The following is a 22231-nucleotide window of genomic DNA, read 5'->3' on the forward strand; positions in this document are numbered from 1 at the left end:
CACACATCATTTTGTCTTAATTTCTGTATAACAGTTCATTTTTTGGTTAGAATCAGCATTTCTCTCTGAGTATTTTGTAAAAGGACAGCTCTATCATATATAACCTATACAAAAGCTCAGAATCCATGACTGATCTATTTAAAGAAATATAAATAATAACAGAGAAGGAAAACTTCCCAATGAGGAAGGACATTTAAAAAGGAATCTAGATTACTGGTTTGAAGGCTGCCCCTTTAAAACGGAAATGCCACCAGTTCATTATGTATTCTCTCAGTGACCTAGCTGTAAAGAGGGGGGGGCGAGGGCGGCGCGTGGGGGAGGAACACAACCTTAAATTCTTTAGAGCTGTCCTGGTTGGTTTATCTACTGTGATTTACTGTTGTGACTGTTGAGTAGCTGACCACTGATTTCAACACTAGGGTATAGAGGAGACAGATTGACACGGGTTTCATTAAAATTCAAGCAACTCAACTCCATAGAGAGCATGACTAACTTCCTTATACATGACAGGAATCCCCACAGATGGTACTTCACCCTTGCTAAAGGAATTAAGTCTACCAAAAGAATCCCTGTCCACAAGCAGCCAATTCCCCAAATCTACAGGCTCATCTGCACAGATATTCTTTATACTGTCATTCTTAAGTACCTTAGGGTAGCTCTGAAAGACAGGGGGCCGAGAGGGAGCAGCCGCTGCTGCCTGCACTACCCCTCAAGCATGCTGGTGGCGTGGGGATGATGGGATTATAAAGTAAACATAATAAAACACAGGGCCAGGGCATCCAGTAGACACAGTCTATTTGCTGACTCTTCTTTGCCTGGGAAGAGCTGAAGATGTAATTCTTACTACAATTACACAGAATTCCTGCACCAAAATTGGCACTTATTAAACTATTAGGCCAATGCACAAATGAGTATTGTATTTTGTACCCGGTCCAATTGAATTCCATTTTCCTTTTTCTACTTCTCTCCCTTAGCTCTCTGGCATTATGCTCTTAAATTCCACATTTCATCTTCAAATATTTAACTTGTCAAGGAAAAAATAAACTAGCCATCACACATTCATTATATCATGTCAAATAGGACATGAAGGAGACAGCTTTCTTTTTTTCCTGTCCTCTGCTCTTGTCAATCAAAAGCATGGTAATTAAATGGGGACGGGAAGCTTTCAAATTAAGAACAAAGGAGGAGGCTTTTATTAGGATGAAGAGAAAAGTAATTAAAATAAATAAATAAAGGCTCAGGCTGTCTCTATTGTCCTCAGATGAGCGGTCCTGGCTGAGCTCAGCCCCCACTTCTCTCCCTGCCCATTCACCTCAAACTTCTGATGAGAAAACAGAGCACAGTGTGTGCTACATACTGCTAAGTACATACTGGGAATTCACTACAATTTTAAATACTTGAAAATATTCAATATGTGCACTAAATTTTTATTTGCCAGATTAAACATAAACGAGATAAACTGGAAGATACAGGCATTTAGCACCTGTATCTTTAAGTTGGCCACATAAAGCCATTCCATAGTTTTTATGGTTTAGGGATATTCTCTCACACCTATGTAACCTAAAACACAAGTTCTCATCCCACCAGCTGCTGTTGAGTCCTCCCTCTTGTGTATTCAGCAAATAGGCAAGAAATTTACCATATTTTTTATGCCAAATTTTGAATCTTCATTATCATCTCCTTAGGCCAGCAATTTTTGACTGGTGTGCTGGAAGAGTTTTTAAAATATGCAATACCGGCCTGGCTGGCGTTGCTCAGTGATAGGGCATCGACCTATGAACCAGAAGATCATAGCTTCGATTCCTGGTCAGGGCACATACCTGGGTTGCTAGCTCAATCCCCAGTGTGGGGCATGCAGGTGGCAGCTGATCAATGGTTCTCTCTTATCATTGATATTTCTGTATCTCTTTCCTTCTTCCCTCCTCTCTGAAATCAATAAAATGTATTTAAAAAATAAAATTAATAAAAACATTAAAAACCTGACTACTTAGTCAGGGGCACTGACTTCTTTTCAGCTAGATTGTCAAATAAAATGACAACAGCCAATAATACAACAGTAGCCATCTGGTGTGAATGAATAAAAATTATACCAATTTTTTTGTCAGATTGGCAAAAATTGTCATTTTTGGTGTGCCATAGCATTTTAGTAATTAGTTGATGTGTGACATGAGATGAAAAAGGTTGAAAATCACTGCCTTAGGAAAATAAATCTTTTATTGAGAGATTTGTTTTATGAATGATCTTAAGAAGAAAAGAAGTCAGGACATTCTCTCTAGGTCTTGGGATTCCTAGAAAACAGGAAATACATTCTTATGTCCTAAAGAAAGTAGCTGTGAGGGTTATTTAGTGAGAAAACCCTGGTATATGAGGTTATATCTGAGGCTTCCCTGTTTGTGCTCCTTGGTGTGTGTATGTATTCACGCCAATATACATGATTTCTCTTTATTCTAACTTCAATATTACATTTCAGATTTTGTCATTTATGTGTATCTAGTCTGATATACACATGAAGATGTTTATTAAAATACATAATATTTCATACAAATAATTTATATCCTAAGGGTTTAAGTAATTGATTACATGTAATCACACACTTTTCAGACTCTGAGAACCCAGAGTGCTGCTACTGTCTTTTCTCTTTAGAATAAATCATGAACAAAGTGTTCTATCTTATTTATATTTATTTGAGAATATGGTATCAAATCATAAGAAGCCCTGGCAAAGCAAAACTTTACATTAAAAAATATTATAAACCACCATATTGGCTTAATTAATGAAAAGTCTCTACTATATAAAATAAGTGCTAGAACTACTTATAAAAATTAAACATCAGAAATTCTTGCCATTTTGCCTAAGTACTTTAAATTCACATAGGAACCAATGACAAAAAATGTTTAATACTATAGCAACATATAACATAATTACTAAGCAATAATGCATAGATCAGTGGACTAAACCTAAAACTACTGCTAACAGAACTTTTCATTCCTGTGACACTGTAATAAGGCCAATTAAGAGACTGGGGATGGGGCCCAATTTCAAATTGGCTTTCTGTGCTGTAGTTATGGTGCTTTCATGCCTATTTATCTGGGTAGTTATTTCTCTTGACAACCGTAAAATGAGTTTTTTACACAATTTTATGAGAGCCATGTTACAACAATGAGTTAGTAACTCCAAGATTCCAAGTGGATATTTTGCAGCTTTATTACAAGGCTTTGTTGTCAGAACTCTGGCTAGCCAGGGCCCTGGAAAGAATGGCAATTACATAGATGGATTTGCAAACCAGTCCATATTGAGCTCAGCACTAATTCCAAATAGCTCCCTCTCCTGAAATCAGACCAAGTTTGAAGTCAGCAAAAACTATGGTGAAGTGTTGGTTCTTTTCACATTAAGTCCTATAACTTCCAGAAGAAAAGGGAAGCGAGAGCAGGACACCTGTGACTATAGTGTTATGCCCTTTGCTTGGTTATAGCAGAAACCTGAGCTTGAGAGTCTCTTGACTCTGCCTTAAAGAACAGATAAGAACAGAAAGAAAATAAAAAATAAAAAATTTGAGTTTTTAAAAATACATTTTATTGATTTTTACAGAGATAGGAAGGAGAAGGATAGAGAGAAGCATTAGTGTGAAAGCAAAATATGGCCCCTACTGGGGATACAGGCCACAACCTAGCAGTGTGCCTTGACCAGGAATTGAACCAGCAACCTTTTGGTGCACAGGACAACATCCAACCAATTGAGCCACACATGGCAAAAGTATCATCTTGCGTTTTGAGCTTGGCTTCACCCATGCAGTGTTAAGTATATCTCTAGAGCTGGTGGGCCACAGATTTGTTCACCATTAGGGTAAAAAAATGTCCTGTACACACTGCAAAATGTCATCTGTGCAAAACCCAAAGTCATGTTCACAAAGGAGAAGGTTGTGGTTGGATACAAATCATGATCAAGGGGCTTGGGTATTCTTATGAGTAAAGCATTTAGAGGATGAGCAGAGCCCTATATTCTGCTTGTAGGAAAATCCTCACTGGCTTTAGTGCCCCACAGAGACATTCGTTCTATTCTGAGCACAAAAAAAGCTGAATGCAGAAGTTAAGCCAGGAGTTACCGTTGATTCTCATTATTTGTGAGATTTATGTTCCATAAAGTTGGCTCAAACATGGAATACTGAACCGTACTGGTTTGATGAATATAATGATATATGTTAACTAGTGTCTTTATTTAATATATACATGTTGAGTTTGGTTACTATAATGATATATGCTAACTAGTGTCTTTATTTAATATATACATGTTGAGTTCATTAACACTGAATTCAGAGTCAATTGCACTATAACTCATGCCTGAGTGAAGGTGATTTGACTCAGGTATTTTCTCTGTGAGTACATCACAACCTTCTTGAATTTTGAAACTCTAGACAGCACCTGGGAACTACACTTGAGAGCCATTTTAAACACAGAAATCACAAACAAAAGATACAAAAATGGAAAAATATGTGGCACTAATTACACCATGAAAAAGACACTTGTTTAGAGCATATGAGCTGAAATCAGAAAGCAGAGCCTTGCCTTGTTCCACCTTCCCATGACCTGCACAGCTAGGGTTCAGTATCTGAAGGAGGGGCCAACGCACAAATGAAAATACTATACAAGAAATATGAATTTAGAAGGCATTGGGGGCCAGGTGGAGCCTCTTTTGTGAAGAGACACACTGATGTTTGCCGGTCCACTTTTCATTTACTTGCATACACATTTGTCCTTTAGCAATGCATACAGGCATGAAGTTTGGTAAACAGTAAAAGAATTATCAGGTTAGGGCAATGGTCTGCAAACTCATTAGTCAACAGAGCGGCAAACCGCGACTCACGAGCTGCAATTTGCCGACCACTGGGTTAGGGAATTGCCTTGAGCCATCACTATCTCAACAGAGGAGGTGCTTAGTGTCAGCCCTGCTAACGCCCAAGGTCCATTGGCCTTCTGCATACCTTGGTGCACTGGCAGTATTGGCAAGCGGTGGCTTCCTGCACACCTCACCTGGGAATGTGCTGATCAAGGGCCCCAGTGTTTTGTTGCTCTGAGCATGTCCACAAATGGTCATGCAGCTCCTACCCAGCCCCATATCCCATTTTCATTTCTTTGTATCTACAACTCCTGAAACTAGCATTGCTCTATTGGCATCCCATCAGGCAATAGCACAGAACAGCTTTTACAATAGCAGCATTATTTTGGTCTATTTGTCAACAAAGGAAAATAAGCTAGTATCTTGGGGTCCTCCAGCAAATCATCTTCTCTCCAAAACTGATCAGATCCTGTAAAATTATTGGAGAATTAAGGAAAAGGAGCATTGGTCTTTTGACTTCATGGACTCAGGATATAGTTCCAGTGTAAATAAATCCAGGACAGATTGTCAATCATAGTTTTTGAAAGCACAAGGAACCCAGTGGTTGGTTAGACCCTAGGTTCATGCTCTGCATTTAACATTATTTCATTTGAATGTGAGGAATATAAACAGACCTAGTTGGGGAGAGCTTAGGAAGACTAAGTTGGGAGAAATGACAAAGGCTCTAACTTTTAGAATCTCATTACTCTGTGATATCTGAAACTTAAAATTAAGTGATTATAATTAACTAGAGGCCTGGTGAATGAAATTCATGCATGGGTAGGGTCCCTAGGCCTAGCTGGCGATCAGGGCCAATTGAGGCCTTCTGGCTGCTGGCCAGGGCTTTCCTTCCCCCAGCTGCTGGCCACCGGCTAGGGCCTTTCTTCATTCCGTGCCGCCCCCTAGTGGTCAGCACATGTCATAGCGAGCGTTCAAACTCCCTGTCAGTCGAACTCCTGAAGAGACAATTTGCATATTACTCTTTTATTATATAGGATGATGGATTTCATAAAGTCTCATATTTCCTATGGCTACCTCTCAAATCTTAACTCATTTATAAAATCTAATGCATATTGGAAAAAAATTTATGATCTTGTAGAGTTAGAACATAATGGGAAATTCCCAGATTCACAGAAGGTCTCCAAGAAGGAGTTATAAGATGTATTTTCTATTCCAGATCTTTTCCAGTAGTGCTTTGTGGATGATCACTAATTATATATAGTGTGAGAATGCCATTTCTTCTGATGTTTAATGTCCTCTTCAAAGGAAATGTGGTACTTTATGATCAGCCTTTCCCCCCACTTAGCCCACTCATATGCCTCCAGGTATTCACAAGAAACTAACTTCCAGAGAGCTTCCATCATCTACTGGAGTTTAGCAACTCTCATATACTATTTCAAAATAAGGAGGCTCCTTCTCAATTTTCTGATGTGGTTAAGTGAGTAGTCTGGTTAGTAATGCTGAAGCAAACAAAGAATTATGAGGGCTCCTCATGAAGGTTAATCTTGAGGACACTGTTACTGATTGCAGACAATATATATCATACCAGAAGTTCCCACTGGGGGTTACAGGGTGGACATTAATCATATGGTTAGACAGACAACTTCAAATACTCTAAAAAAATTAATTTATGGGAACAATCTTCACACCAATTGGCACTATTTGAACATGTTTTTTTTTTGTGAGACCCTTTGCTCCTAAAATATAATATACACAACTTTAGAATAAAGGTCAAGTATCTGAGAGCTCAAACACAAAACCATTATCCCCTTACCCAACCCAATATTTGAAAACAAAACAGTGGCTACTGTGCTTCCTTTTCTCTTCATTTCTAATCTCTTGCTTTGAAAGGGGAAGCAAATACCAAGAAGAAAATGTTCAGTCTCTATTTTTAAGAATAGATTGGCCTCATTTGACTTTTTCTAAGACAATAAATTTTGTTTGCTTTCTTAACCTGTCCTATAAGAAAATGTGCAATGAATTATTGCTCATAGTATGTCTTCTCTTTGTTTTTAGGTATCAATAATGTCCATGGGGTTTAGAATGAGGATCTCAGAAACTTAGAGCTCTTTCCATTTGCAAAATTTTAGAAAAAAAAGACTAATATTTAGAGGTAGTAGTGACAGGAGTTGGGAAAAGGAAATAGCTACTGTTTATGGATTCATCAGATATGATGCATAGTTGAAACAAAGGACATGAATGAACAGATGCAAGGAGAGAGGCTTTGGGGTTAAGTGCTGGTAAATTTCAGGGCATTTTATTAATTTTACAAAAGTACCACAAACCAAAATATTTAAGGTAAAACTATTCTTCCTAGTATAAAGCTTTATATAAATTAGATACAAGCAATATATTGTTAAACTAGGTATCAGTTAAACAGGGGATGCAAACTGGTAGACCAAATCCCGAATTCTCTTCTAGCAAAGAACTCTTATTTGAATGTGCTTTACTTGTTATCCACTCTACTATTAGTGTATCCCTAAGAACCATTCCACTTTACATAGACTGACTATCTTGTTTGGACACTTAATGCTTTTGTACTTAAAACAATCATGGGTTAACACTATAAGGCAGGCAGATGTGGAGTCAGAATTAATCTCAACAAAAGTGTGTAATAAAATAGAATAGATTTTTCCTCTCTGATGTTCTGTAATTACTTTAAAAAAATTTTAGGAGAGCCCTAGCTGGTGTGGATCAGTTGGTTGGGCTTCATCCCATGCAGGTTCCATTCCTGGTCAGGGCACATGTTTGGGTTGAGAGCTCTGTCCAGGGTAGGATGAATGCAGGAGTGTCTCTCTCTCTCTCTCTCTCTCTCTCTCTCTCTCTCTCTCTCTCTCTCTCTCTCTCTCTCTTTCTCTCTCTCTCCTTCCCTCTCTCTTTAAAAATCAATATATATATATTTAAATTTAGGAGAGGTTTTTTTTAATAAATCTTAATCAAACTCTTTACAAAGGTCAAAATTGTGATGCTATTCCAGTAACATTATCTACAGTGATGATTTCTGCTGAGTAGGATGCATGGGTACAAAGGAAAAGCAGGGGGGTGGGAACAAAAAACCTCACAGTACTCAGTATTTAAGAACAAAGTTTAATTAAAGAAAGAAAAAGCACATCATATGGAGAAACTTAAGAACAAAAGAGTTTCTAAGCTCCAAAATGAATTGCTGGGGTATGTTTTTGGGTTGCTTTACAATTCTTGCTGTTTTATTTTCAGTAGTGGTTGGGGTTGGGGGCATATTATAGGATTTTGGATGGATGAGTTTTGCAAAGTGCCAGGCAATAAAACATCTGTTATAAAACATGTGCTATGGCTTTGGGGTACGGACTGCAACCAGTCAGTATTATTTGGAAGTCAGAAAATGAACGGCCAAATAAATGAGCACAACCTGTTTTTTTTTTATTATTATTATTTTAAAGGACCATTTAATCTAAATAACTTATTTTTCCTGTAAATTGCACATTTACAAATATATTAACATTGCTGCCGTTTAACATACTTTTTATATTATTCATTGTAATAGAAGAAACATATACATAATACTCTAACCTCTCTACAATTTCACTGTTTAGACATATTTTTCAAAATCATATGAAGGAGATCCTAAATTGATTCTTTTAATTTAAAATGTATTTCAAAAATAATTACTGAAAATAGGCTTTAGGTACTGAATTGGGCTGGGTGAGTTGAGGAAAATAAGTATTTTAATACATCATCAATATCCCCAAGAATTGCCCTGGCCAGTTTTGTTCAGTAGATAGAGCATTGGCCTGTGGACCGAAGGGCCCCAGGTTTGATTCCAGTCAAAGGTACATGCCTGGGTTGCGGGCTCAGTCCAATATGTAGGAGGAAGCCAATCAATGGTTCCCTCTCATCATTGATGTTTCTCTCTCTCTCTTCCTCATCCTTCCTCGCTGAAGTCAATAAAAATATATTTAAAATATATATCCCCAAGAATTGACAAAGTATATGGTGAGAAAATATTTTTTTGATATAAAGTTAAATAAAGAAAGGGTTAACCAGACCCTAGAATGCAAAGAATATTTTTTCCTAATTAGAGAGAAACCAGTAGAACACATGAAGCAGTAGAAACACAGTAATAAATATAAGGAGGTACAAACAAGCATATCATGAGCATAAAGCACAGCAAGAATATATTGTATCAGTCAGGCTAAGCTATGTTTATATAAATTTTATATCTCAGTGGTTTATAATTATGAAAGTTTATTTCATTCTCTGCCAATATTCACTGAGGGACTAGGCAATTTTCAAAGGCAGATGTCCTTCTTGTGATGGATCCACATTCTAGGTTGTTTCAGGCCTTTGTGTCTTCACAATAACATATTAAGGGGGAAAATATAGATGAGGTTACACTGCCTCTGAAATGCTTTTATCCAGAAATAACACATACCACTTATATTCATATTCGTTAACTAAAGCAAGTCTATATAACCATTATTAAAGTCAAGGAGAGAGATATACCTGGAAGAAGAGGAGACCTAGAATTTGCCTAATCACTAGTTGTGTCTACCATGCCATTGAACTATGCATTGATAAATTTTATTATCACATTATCCAGCTAGTTTGAAATTGATGCTAGTAGGGGGCACTCCTGTCAATTACATCATGATGATTGAAGCAATTTATGTACACCATTTGTAATAATAGTCCAAAAATAGCATGAGCTTTGGTTAACAATGTGGTGAGATAGTATGTAAGAAACCTTTCTCTCACAAACCCAAACAATTCTGCAAAAATGTCTTTACAGCTATGTTTCTAACTGTATTCCTCAATCCATTGGAAAAATAAAAGAAATTCAAGGAGAAAAATACAGATAATGGTTACTACAGAGAGGTAACAGGTGCTGGTGAATTCACTAGGGGACATTTGCAAATCTATTGTCTAGAAATAAGTTTTAAGAAGATATGAGAGATAAGTAAAAAATAATATATATTCAAAAGTCTACAAAATCAGAACTTGGTCTTATCAATTATTTAAACTTTTCTGGTTGTCATTGTTGTTGCTGTTGTTGTGTTGTTCTTCAATTCTTCAAATCTTTTTTTCATCTTATGACTCTATCCTAACCCCAATCATTTTACAGTAATGTGAAGAGTAGGGACAAGACTATATAATAAAAACCTAATAAGCTAAGTGTCTATTTGACCAGCCAGCCGTTCAACCAATCAAAGCATAATATGCTAATGATATGCTAAGGCCACTCAACTGCTCTCTATGAAGTGCACTGACCACCAGGGGGCAGACAGTCTACCAGTCAACCAGTCGACCAGTTGCTATCACATGCACTGACCATCAGGGGGAAGACACTCCAACTGGTAGGTTAGCTTGCTGTTGGGATCTGGCCAATTGGGACTGAGCGAGTTGGCCTGGACATGACCTAAGCCCTCCCGTGGCCCCTCAATGGCTGGCCAATCTCCTACATCCCTCCCTGGCCATGATCATGCACCAGCTCCAGTGGGGTCCTTCAGCCTGGCCTGCACCCTCTCACAATCTGGGACCCCTGGGGGGATATTAGAGAGTTGGTTTCAGCCCAATCCCGCAGGCCAGGCCAAACATATTTGTGCACGGGGTCTCTAGCCTATATAATAAAAGCCTAAGCGACTGTTATAGCAGAACGACTGGTCGCTATGATGTGCACTGACCACCAGGGGTCAGATGCTCAATGCAGGAGCTGCTTGCTAGTGGTCAGTGCCTTCCCACAGGGGAGCGCCTCTCAGTCAGAAGCTGGGTTCACAGCTGGCAAGCACAGCTGCCATGGTGGGAGCCTCTCCCGACTCTGCGGCATTAGGCCAAGTGGGCCGGGATGAGTGCGAGCTGTGCCCAGCCCCGATTTGTGCTCCTCCCTGGCTGCCTGCCACTTGTCACACTACTACATCCCCCAAGGGGTCCTGGACTGTGAGAAGGTGCACACCAACCTGAGGGACCTCCCCCTCAGTACATGAATTTCATGCACTGGGCTTCTAGTTTATAATATGTCTCTTAACTCTAATACAATGCTTATCCCATACCCAGAACTATGTTAATAGGAAAGCAAATGAAAGGCAAGGAGTATAGAGGGAAGGAGAGGAAAAGGGAGAGAAAATTGAAGATCAAACAGAAATTTGAATTCAAATTATTTTAACTGGGTCAAGGTACTTTCAAATCCAGTTTTATAGTCTTTTATTATGAACACTTTGTGACCCCTTGCCTCATTTTAACTGTGGCAGAACAGAACACCTCTTATTTTGAGGCGAGGAATGGTTTGCAAGCCATTGTTACCTATTATACTAGAGAGACGTTTCAAAGGCATAATGTGGAGAAAATGGGTTTGGACTGGATCTCTCTCTTCTCTTTGGCTGCCAGCAGTGGGGAAGGAAAACAGCAGTATTATAGATGTGATGTTATTGTCTTGTTACTATTTAGGCGGGTGGCACATTTGGTCTGAACACTTACCCAGATTGTTAGTAAATGATGAAGGGAATCATTCAAGATTGGGAATAAATCCAGTCAGCCCTGTCATTATAAAAACACATTACCTTTGGGCTATGATTGCATCAAGTCTCAAACATTAACTTATATAGGACATATAAAAAGATGTAGGGATGGGTTTTTGTAGTTATGAAATATAGACATACTGAGAAAAGTATATACTCTCAAAATGTAAATGTTATGTGTATGCTTCCTTATGATTCCATGGACCTTTATCTTTCCACAGACCTCTATATTCCCTGGAAGAAGCACTCAGTAAGGAATAGAGAGATACCGAGTCTGACAAGAAGATGGAAAATCAAGTTTCCTTCATTAATCTCATTTCTAATGTGATATGTGTTTGAATATTATCACTTCCAAATCCACATTCCTTACTTCCAATAAACCTAAATAAGAATCACCACTTCCAGGAAGTCTTCTAAAGGACATTCATGTAGTTCATTCTAGATGTTTTATAGAGAGATTGCATGGCTCCTGCTTAGCTTATACACTTGTTCAGTAGGAGCTTCTATTCTCTGTACTCCCTTTCTCAGAACAGTGCTAAGCATGTAGCGTATGCTCAAACATCCTGTGGAATTAGTCCTGACAACAAGGTTTCTGATCCTAGAGAGGGGAATCATGCAATGAACAGAGGCTAGAGATCCAGAAAATTTAAGATCCAGGTTCTGATAACATAGCTCAAAGACAGCTTCAGAACTTTGCCTCATTATTTTACATCTCATTTGCTTTATCTGTTAATTACATTGAATAGGAGCTGCCACAGGTATTTCACAGGGCTTTAATACATGAGAATCAACAGCTAAAATTATTATAAACTTTTTGTAAGTATAAAGTGCTATAAAGAAGTAATATACCAAGAATAGAGACACTAGTCATAGTAGTGACAAGAAAAAAATATATTAAAGGGAAATAAAAAAGACTCTGAAAAGAAACATTTAAGATAATCAGTGGAGAAAAAGCTAGAAACTATCCTAAGTGACTATTTCATTTATAGCCAAGTAGCTTTTAAAATATTTGAAACTAAACACCATAAAATTTTAAAGAATTGAATATAAAATGCCATTCATCATTTCTGTAGAAGGAGCCACATTATACTGTCTCTTCCAAATCATCATACACAGTGGAATGTGTGGCAGAAAGCAGGATCTGCTCTGCAGTGACTGATCAGAAATCCTTCAGTAGAAGCCCATTCAAAACAGGTTTATATCTGCTTTAATGTCTCAAAGGATCCTTACTATCAAGGAGAGATCTCTGAGCATAAGGTAATCTACTTTTAATCAAATCCTCATGGAAATGAGCCTATAAATCACCTGTCAGGAAATCAACCAATGTGGTCATAGCAAAGATGTTTCTAAAGTTTAAAATTTGAATTATGTTGTGGAAGTTTCCTATATTTTGATAAGTAATAATTAGTAGAGTGAGAATTTTTATTACACTTTTATTAAAGACTAGAGGCCTGGTGCACCAATTCGTGCACAGGTGGGGTCCCTCGGCCTAGCCAGTGATCAGGGCCAATCTGGGCCGTGGGTGGTTGGCTGGCAGGGGGAGGGGCCATAGGAGGTTGGCTGGCCAGCCAGGGGGAGGGGCTGATCAGGGCTGGCTGGCTGGGGAGAAGCCACGGGAGGTTGGCCAGCAGCCCTGATTGGGGTCATCCTGGCTGGCTGGCTGGCTGAGGGGAGGGACCAAGGGAGGTTGGCCAGCCATGGGGAAGGGCCGTGGGAGGTTGACCAGCCAGCCTCGGGGTGGGGGGAATGTGGAAGGCTGGTTGTGGGAGGCTTGTGCTCCCACAGCCAGCCAGGGGGAAGATCCTGTATTGAGCGTCTGCACCTTGCTGGTCAGTGCACGTCGTAGCAACCAATTGACTAGTCGTTCGGTTGCTTAGGCTTTTATATACATAGTTAGCCATTCCTTAATTTCTAGTCATGCCTATCTGGTCTAAAGCAGGGAATATAAACTTAAACATAAGTCTGCATATTGTAGCTAAGAGAAATCCATATAGTAAACATCCCAAGTAGCATTAGTAAGATGTAAATGTTGGACAGAGTGACACACAGAAAGTCTTCTGGAGAGACAGATTACTTTTCCCTCTTCCCAACAATAATTGCGTTATTGTTAGAAAATATGCAGGGCTTTTGCCTCCCACCATTGTATGACATGGATCAGGGAGATCATTTTAACATCGATCATAATTATTATCATAAATTTATAGAGCATTAACTCTTCAAATTACAGAAATGACCCGATGCATCATATTACATTGGTACAGATATAGCAGGTGCTTATAAAAAAAACTGATAAAAATACAAAATATGAATTTTCAATAATCACAAAGAGAGTACTGAGAATCTGTATAAGCACCTCTTAAAGTCAGGCGAGAGATGTTAACTATAAAAGAGAGGGAAGGAAATTAGAATTAGGGCAACAAATGATGTTAAGATCAAGACACAAATATTTCTGTTAGTCACATTTAGCTAAGGATTTTATCAAATCTCTAGTAAAAGATTTGACATTTGTTAGTTAAAATCTCTTTATAAAAATATTTTAATGTATACTTTTAAATGGTAAATTATATGCTATGTATATTATAGCAATTAAAATTTGTATTAATATACTTAATTCCTATAGTAATTAAATATATATATATATAATTCATATAACATTAAATTACATATAAAATTATATATATATTCTTTTTTGTATATGATAAACCCACATTAATTCACTTAATAAAATGTACAAGAGTCAAATAACTATAATTACTTTTTCATTGTTATAATAAATATAACTTTATCAATAGACTGACAGTGGGGAACTGGGAAGAGGGGACTGGATTAAAGAGGGTGAAAGGATTAAGCAAAGAACACATATACATTTCCCATAGACACAGACAACAGTATGGTGATGGCTAGACTCAGAGGGTAGAGTGGGGCAAGAGTGGAGGCAAGGGCAGGGGGCAGGTAGGCAAATAGGCAGTGGTATGGGCCCATCAATAATATTGTAAACAATAAAAATAAAGTAAGATAAAATAATTTTCATTATAAAAAAATTTAACTGAAAGGAATTCTTGCACATATTAGGTTATGAATAGAAGCAAGGTAAATCCCACTGCAATAAAAATATGTAACAAGTGTAAGCATTTCAGATTAACGTATTACTCCAAGAGAAAATAGTACTGGGAAAAGCACTGTTAGTGTTTTGCTATACCTCACACATTTCATTAATATTAACACATTATAACCATCCAGTTTACCTTACTATAAATTTCTTATTAAGACCAAGTGTTGGTCCCGAAAGCTCTAAGAATTTTGTTTTGCCAGTCAGATCCAAGCTACCGATTAATTTATTATTTCCATGATATTTACAGGAAAACAAATTGTAAGTGAAACACAGATAAAAGGCAGAGTTGAGGTTCCAGGATCCAATTACACTGCTCTTGCTCCCTGCACACCATGCTTAAACTTAAAGATTCTATTTGCATAAAGGAGGGGTTTTCCTTATAGCCAGTCAGCACTCTGGCTCCATTTATAACCTAAAGATAAAATGACTGTGGTCAATAATGAAAGTGAGAAGTTTCTATGTCCCCTTTATTTCCAGGCCAGAGTTATGAAAAGAGGTTGATTAGAATCAAATACAGTTCCTGCAGGGAGGTATTTAAACTTCTTGGTAACATATAAATTCTTTGTTAATACATCAGTGTGTTTCTGGACTTCCTGGCAACCAAGTTTTCCTTTTCTTCATCTCTATAACTCTGACAATATATCCTGTGCTATTCATCATCCTCTAACCAAACTTTAAATACTGAAATTTTAATAGACTAGAACCGAGGTCTTTTCTTGGTATTTCATACTATCTCCTTAGGTGATTTCAACAATAGCCTCAAAAGCCATGTGTGTACCCATCATCTCCAATACTAGCACCAGCCTAGATTACTGCATTTTAAAATTTATGTATTACCAAATATCTACTTAATACCTCCACTAATTGTGAACCTGGTTATGTGCAATTATATGTCAAATTCATGGGAATCATTCTACTCCTTGGTCCATACATGGCACTTTGCCACCTAAAACACTCTTAAAAATACCCACATCTTCTCATCTTGACTGCCACTTTAAGTTAAATTAGCACTGGTCTCCCAATATTCACTCTTGGCCTCAAAGACTGACCCTTTACATTGCAGATTGAATTATTTTGAAAGAACAAAACATAATCCTAAAGTAAATGTCCATTGTTCTTAATACAAATAAAAATATTTGACTTAACTTACAAATCTCTGCACAGTCTAACCCTGCTTATCTCACCAACCTCTCCTTGAATGACTCTTCCAATACTCTGCACTCTAACTACACTTGCTTCCTTTCTGGTATTCAAATACTGTGTTCTTTTCCCCTTTAGTACCTTTGCTTACTCACTTGAATCTGACTGGATTGATCTTCCTCATTTACTGAATTAATTCTAAATCATATTTTATGATTCATCCAATTCCTTAAGGAAGCTTCTAAAGACAAGAGCAGATTCCTTTGTATTTTAGTCCATTTCAGCTGCGATAACAAAATACCACAAGGTAGCTTATAAACAATAGGAAGTGGTTTTTCACAGTTCTGGAGATTGGTACTCAGCGATGAGTGTGCCAACAGAATTAGGGTCTGGGAAAGATTTCTCACTGTGTCCTCACTTGATGGAAGGGGCAAGGTTCCTTTTGGGCCTCTTTTAATGACACTGATCTCATTTATGAGGACTCTGCCTTTATGACCCATCTTCTACCAAAGGCTCCTCCTCCCAAAACCATCACCTTGGGCACTAGGATTTTAACATATACATTTGGAGGGGGACACAAATATTCAGACCATATCACCTTGTTTTCTGTACTTCTAGCACTCTCTGCCTGACCCCTTTGTGTACTTATTACAATTGTGCTTAACCAATTGTGATATTAATACTCTTCTGTTCTAGGATGAAGCTACAAGGGAGCATTTCTATCTTGTTCACTCTTTGAACCTCAGGGTTTTTCCTACCCCTGTGTTCCCAAAGTGTGACAAATAAGATCGATATATATTTGTTGAGTTAGTGATTAAAGAAATAAGGAAAATTTTTCTTCTCTTAGAATATTTATAGTAAATGTCAGTCCACCTTGCTGTCTAGTATATAGTAAATAAATTATCAACAACTAGAAGAATTTACTGGGTGACATTTTACAATCATCCTTGACCTAATCTTCTAAGTATTCTCTTAAGAATAAATCCAAAGCTGGTTGCTCTATTATATATCTGCTCCTGCTCACGTATCTTTCAGAAATAATCCTATTTTCCAGGTTAAATCAGGGAACTTACATTTAGAACATCTCACTTTAGGTAATTAGAAAATTGAGATAAACATCCAAATACCCAACCCATATATTTAAAAAAGCAATGCCATTGCAACTTGTGAAATTTATCTCAGGAGTATCTAGGGCAACAGCAAAATGTCATAGATATGCCACAGCATTCAATGTAATAGTAACCAAAGTCATTGAATATCACCCCAAAACTTTATTAACTTGGGTATATTTTTCAGAAAGCCTCCAGGAGCAGGCAGATGGCATTCTCTTATTTGCACTATTCCACTGCAGAGAACTAAAGTTTAAACTATCAGCTACCTGCCATTTCTGGAATTGCTGCAGATAAAAACTCTGATGATTTCAGTTTTCTGCTGCTTGCTTGCAGGCTTACAGAGAATAATTGCTACTATAAGAAACACTACTGAAATTGACAATAAACTGAATTTGGCTGGAAGTACATTGTAATTCTGTTCTATATTGGTGAGCTGCACTGCTGGGACAAGTGTTTGTTTAAAACCAAAACGCCAAACAAAGCTCTGGCTTTAATGAAAATGTAGAATCATCTTTGAGGTATTTATGGCTACGGCAATTGGAATTATTTATTAGAACAATAACATTAACGCTTCTTGAGTGGATTATTTTGGGAATGTAAACTGCTCCCAATACACTTAGACGTGTTTGGAATGGTATAGAAAAGACAAAGAGAAACAAGTGAAAGTGAGGCATTTTGTGGAAAAGAAATAGGAAGACTTGGGTGCAGGAGGAAAGTAGGATAGTAATGTAGGAAAAAAAAATTAAATGAGAAAGAAAAGAAAAGAAGTTGAGGAAAGTTGTCAAAAGAGGAGAAACGAGAACAGGAAATAGAACAGATCAAGATACACATTCATGATTACAATAGCTAAGGCCAAGTGTCGCTATTTATTTTATTACTTTCCTACACACCTACATATTTGCTTATCTTTTTTTCTGCTGAAGTTTTCTTTTCTTTTTATAAAATTATATGTATAGATGAAGTAAATGTGGTGTCATCACCAAGATAACCCCCACTAGAAGCCATTATTAATGGGTACTGAATAGTGATAATGAATAGTTTAAGGTAAAATGGCAGAGAATGATCTATTTTGGAGAATTCCAGAATATTTGTGTTGATTCCCAAGGGTCAAGCAAGGATTCTTGCTAGATAGGGCTGAATCCTAGATTGATTCATATAAAAATTTCATATAGAGGTTTATTTCCTTCCTTGCTACCTAATTCTATACAAGTTAACCCTTATTCCACAAAACATACCATAACACTCATACCCTACAGCAAGCAACCAACATTTTAAGGGAAAGGATGCAATAAAAAACTTGAAGACAGAAAATTTATCTGAACTTACCAGTGTCTTTAGCTCCTACTTGTAGATATTAGATATTTGTGATATACAGAACCTGCCCATAAACTATGACATTTTTTTACTCAATGGATCTGTGCTATCACAGTAAACTGGTAGCTAGGATATCACCAATGTTCTTTCCAAAGGGCCTCAATAAAACAGATACATATCAAAATTATTCCTAAACTTATAAACTAAGAAGCAGCTTAAAGTAAAATGTTCTAAGAAGGTAAGAAAGGCAGATTGTTACAAGATAGTCCTGCTTTAATAAAGAAGTAGAAGTTAAGGGAATATAAAAGTATCTATCTAAAAGAATAAAGATATAAGATGCATTAGCAGATACTGATTTGAATCTTTACTCTCTTAGTGTAACTGGGGACTCCATAAAGTTCCCCAAGTTATACTGAAATCCCTCAAATACTTTTCAGTTACCTCTTAATGATCCTGTTCTATTATATCCACCTGAACTTCAAATGCAATTAATATTTATTGAATATACTATGTATAAGGTGTTTCAATGAGCAGTTTAGGGTATAATGCATAAATCTTCCCTATAACTCAATGGAGGGTTAGTAATCCTATTTTACAGAAGAGAGAAAATTAAGGCTAAAATTAAATAATTAGATCCAGAATACTAGCTATTGGTGGCAGGGAATAACTTCTGAAATGGCTAGATGATGAATGAGCACAGAGAATCTTCTCTCTAAAAAGCAATGATAAACCTAAAATATTAAATAGTCAAAACCACAACTTCTATGCTCTGAACACTGACACAGAGCAAACAGAGAAACTAGAAGCCTTTATTCAAGGAAAACTTTTGAACATTGGTAAGAGAGATCTGCTGTGTTTTAGCATGGGAATTCTCCCATAGCCACTCCAGGTTCATGACATTGAAATAGAATAAAATATAAGAAATGCATGATCATTTCAATAGTGTGGGAGAAGAATTTGACAAGATTCAACAATCATTAATAATAAAAATTCTCAACAAACTGGGAAGACAAAAACTTTTCCTCAACCGGATAAAAAGGTATTCACAAAAACCTTACAGCTAAAATTATACTTACTGGTCAAAGATTCATTATTTCCTCCCCAATCAGTAACATGACAAGGACTTCAGTTACTTAAAGTCCTTGTAAAATTTTTATTTTACACTGTCCTAGACAATCCAGTCAATGCAATTCAAAATTTAAAGCAATAAGATCAGAGAAAAAAAAAAAAAAAAAGAAGTGCACAGCTCTAGACAGTTTGGCTCAGTAGATAGAGCGTCGGCCTACAGACTGAAAGGTCCCGGATTCGATTCCAATCAAATGCATATATCTTGGCTGCAGGCTCCTTCCCAGCCTAGGCCCTGGTCAGACCACATGCAGGAAGCAACCAATCGATCTGAGACATTGCTACTTCTCTCTGTCTTTCCTTCTCTCTTCCACTCTATCTAAAATTCAATGGAAAAAATATCTTCAGGTAAAGATTAAAAAAAAAAAAAGAAGAACACAAATATTCAGGACACTTCACTTCTTACACTTAGATGTAAACATTTATAAATTTCTATGTGCTTGTTTGTCTCTCCCCATGTCCCAGTATTTATTCTTTTTTTTTTTTTTAACCATGATATACTATTGAGTAATTTTTAGCTGTTGGTCTCAGGAGGCACCCAAAGGGTTAACAGAGCGAACATCCACTGTACCTCCATTTAATCATAGAACTTAGCACTTGAAAAAATATGCAAAAACCTGTAGAAACCCACACACACTTACACACTATTACTTAGTCCTTCACTGTGTCTGTATTGATTTCTCCTATAGACCTAATTTCATAATGTGCCCTGAAAATTAAATCATCTATTTAGTTTCAAAATGACCTAAGAATTTAATTGGATTTGTAGGCAGTAATTTATGTAATATTAATGGATACTTTTCAAAAGTAGCTAATTAACAACTGACCTTTAATTTTCCTTTTGAAGAAAGGAACTGAGCATAATGAAGGAAGGAAGGAAGGAAGGAAGGAAGGAAGGAAGGAAGGAAGGAAGGAAGGAAGGAAGGAAGGAAGGAAGGAAGGAAGGAAGGAAGAAAGGGAGGGAGGGAGGGAGGGAGGGAGGGAGGGAGGGAGGGAGGAAGGAAGGGAGGGAGGGAGGGAGGGAGGGAGGGAGGGAGGAAGAGAACTTTTTCTCCCCTCCTAACAGTGGTATAGATTTAATTAGTAGAAAGACAGCATCCAACAGGGACGTTGGGGAACTGTGTGATACATTATGTAGCAGCTTACCTTATGCCCATAAAAACAGCTAAATAATTTAAATGCAATTCAATAAAAATGCATTTTCAATGGGAAACTCAGGAGTTGGGTGATAGATTAAAAGCTTCCTATAAGAGGAAGATTTTATAAGATACTGTTATGAAATTCCAGAATAAAAGATTACATTTTGCTCCCCTTTTATGTAGCTAATTTTTTTTCCATTTTGTGTTGTTTTCATAATAGCCCTGAATAAATATATACTACACTATTTGCAAACATTGTAAAAGGAAAAGTGCAAACTCAGTGTTACCGATACAGTTAAAACATACAGACAGGGTTATCTTCTCTGGGAGATCACCTTTCAAAAGTTAGATTCTGCCTTGTCCAAGACCCTGCCCACGTGGTCCTACATTTCACTCATCCACAGAAGATTAATGGCTATGTTTTCCTCCAGGCCACAATCAGCATCTTGAGCCCTTCTGAAAATTGATTTTTCATGTTATGCAAAGTATGTTGGTGGGCTTATATAAGTCCCAAGTGGGATGGGATTTGTCTCTGAAAAAAAGGTACCAAAACCATCTTCACTAATTGGCCCCTTTGTTGGCAGGCAAAGCAGAATGGCCAAGAACTAAATGGGCCATGAAAATTTAGCCACAGCCTTCATCTATTCTAAAAGCTGTCTCTTTAGATAGGCAACCAGGCTAGCTGGTCTGGCCATGTGGGAGAATGACTCTCTCTGCTCAAAAAGAATCTATTTTGTGGATCAAAGAAACAATGCTATTTATCTGAAATAGTGCCTAATAAAATACCTACCTCATTTGCCATATTCTTTCATCCTAATAATTAGTCTAACTTAATTTAAAATCTATGTAGACCAGTTTTTCATTAAATGAGGCCTCTGGATCACTGGCATTGCTTTCACTCTGAGTGCCTGTTTAACTTGTGGATTTCTGGGTCCACCCCAGAATCAGATTGCGCTTTCAGAAAAGCTCCTGGGATAAGCCCTCAACATGCTGAAGCTTGGGCACCACTGCTTTGATGATAAAATTTAAGCTGTATGGGGTCTTCAAAAGCTCTCTCCTCAGAGAGTAGCTGCATCGTGGGCTCTTTAAGCACCTCAATCTTACAACCAAATGTCACTAAGAAAAAGGCTCAGAAGTGAAAATCAATATCACAAAGAGTTTTCCCTGGGAAATCTTAATGGTCAACCCATTGGATTTCAGCCTCAGAACATCACAGAGATTCTTAAAGGGAATTCTATGATTGTTTTCACTTTGCTAATGGATCCATTAACACCAACTTATTGATTTGAGGAAGCTTTAGCGCCTTGGGGGAAAAAAATTACTTGGAACCAAAAGAAGTGAATTCCAGTCCTGGGTTTGCTGTATATAGAGCCTGAGACCTTGGGCAAGAAAGTTACTCACTATGTGACTTAGTTTGCTCACCTATAATATTTTTAAATATATTTTTTATTGATTTCAGAGAGAAAGTGAGAGGGAGAGAGATAGAAACATCAATAATTAGAATCATTGATCTGCTGCCTCCTACATGCCCCACACTGGCGATGGAACCTGCAACCAAGGCATGTGCCCTTGACAGGAATCGAACCCAGGACTCTTCATTCTGCAGGCCGATGCTCTATCCACTGAGCAAAACCAGCTAGGGCTGCTCACCTATAAATATAACTTTGATAGTACGTGCCTAAGTTATGTTACCCAACTAGTGAATTAGATTACCTAGCATACCATAGTCTCATATTAATATTTCAAAAGATTCCTAAAAATGATTTAATATGAGAATGCTATAAATCAATTTTGTAATAGTCTATACAAATATAAGATAGAATGATACATTTTTTTCTTCTCTACTACTCTCTATATAGGCCAATAAACCTAGTCCTAAATGTCAGTTTTAAAGGAAACTGCTGGATCCGTTTCCCCATTGATGTTGCT

This window comes from Eptesicus fuscus, chromosome 12, assembly GCF_027574615.1.
Source record: "Eptesicus fuscus isolate TK198812 chromosome 12, DD_ASM_mEF_20220401, whole genome shotgun sequence".
NCBI classification, from domain to species: Eukaryota; Metazoa; Chordata; class Mammalia; order Chiroptera; family Vespertilionidae; genus Eptesicus; species Eptesicus fuscus.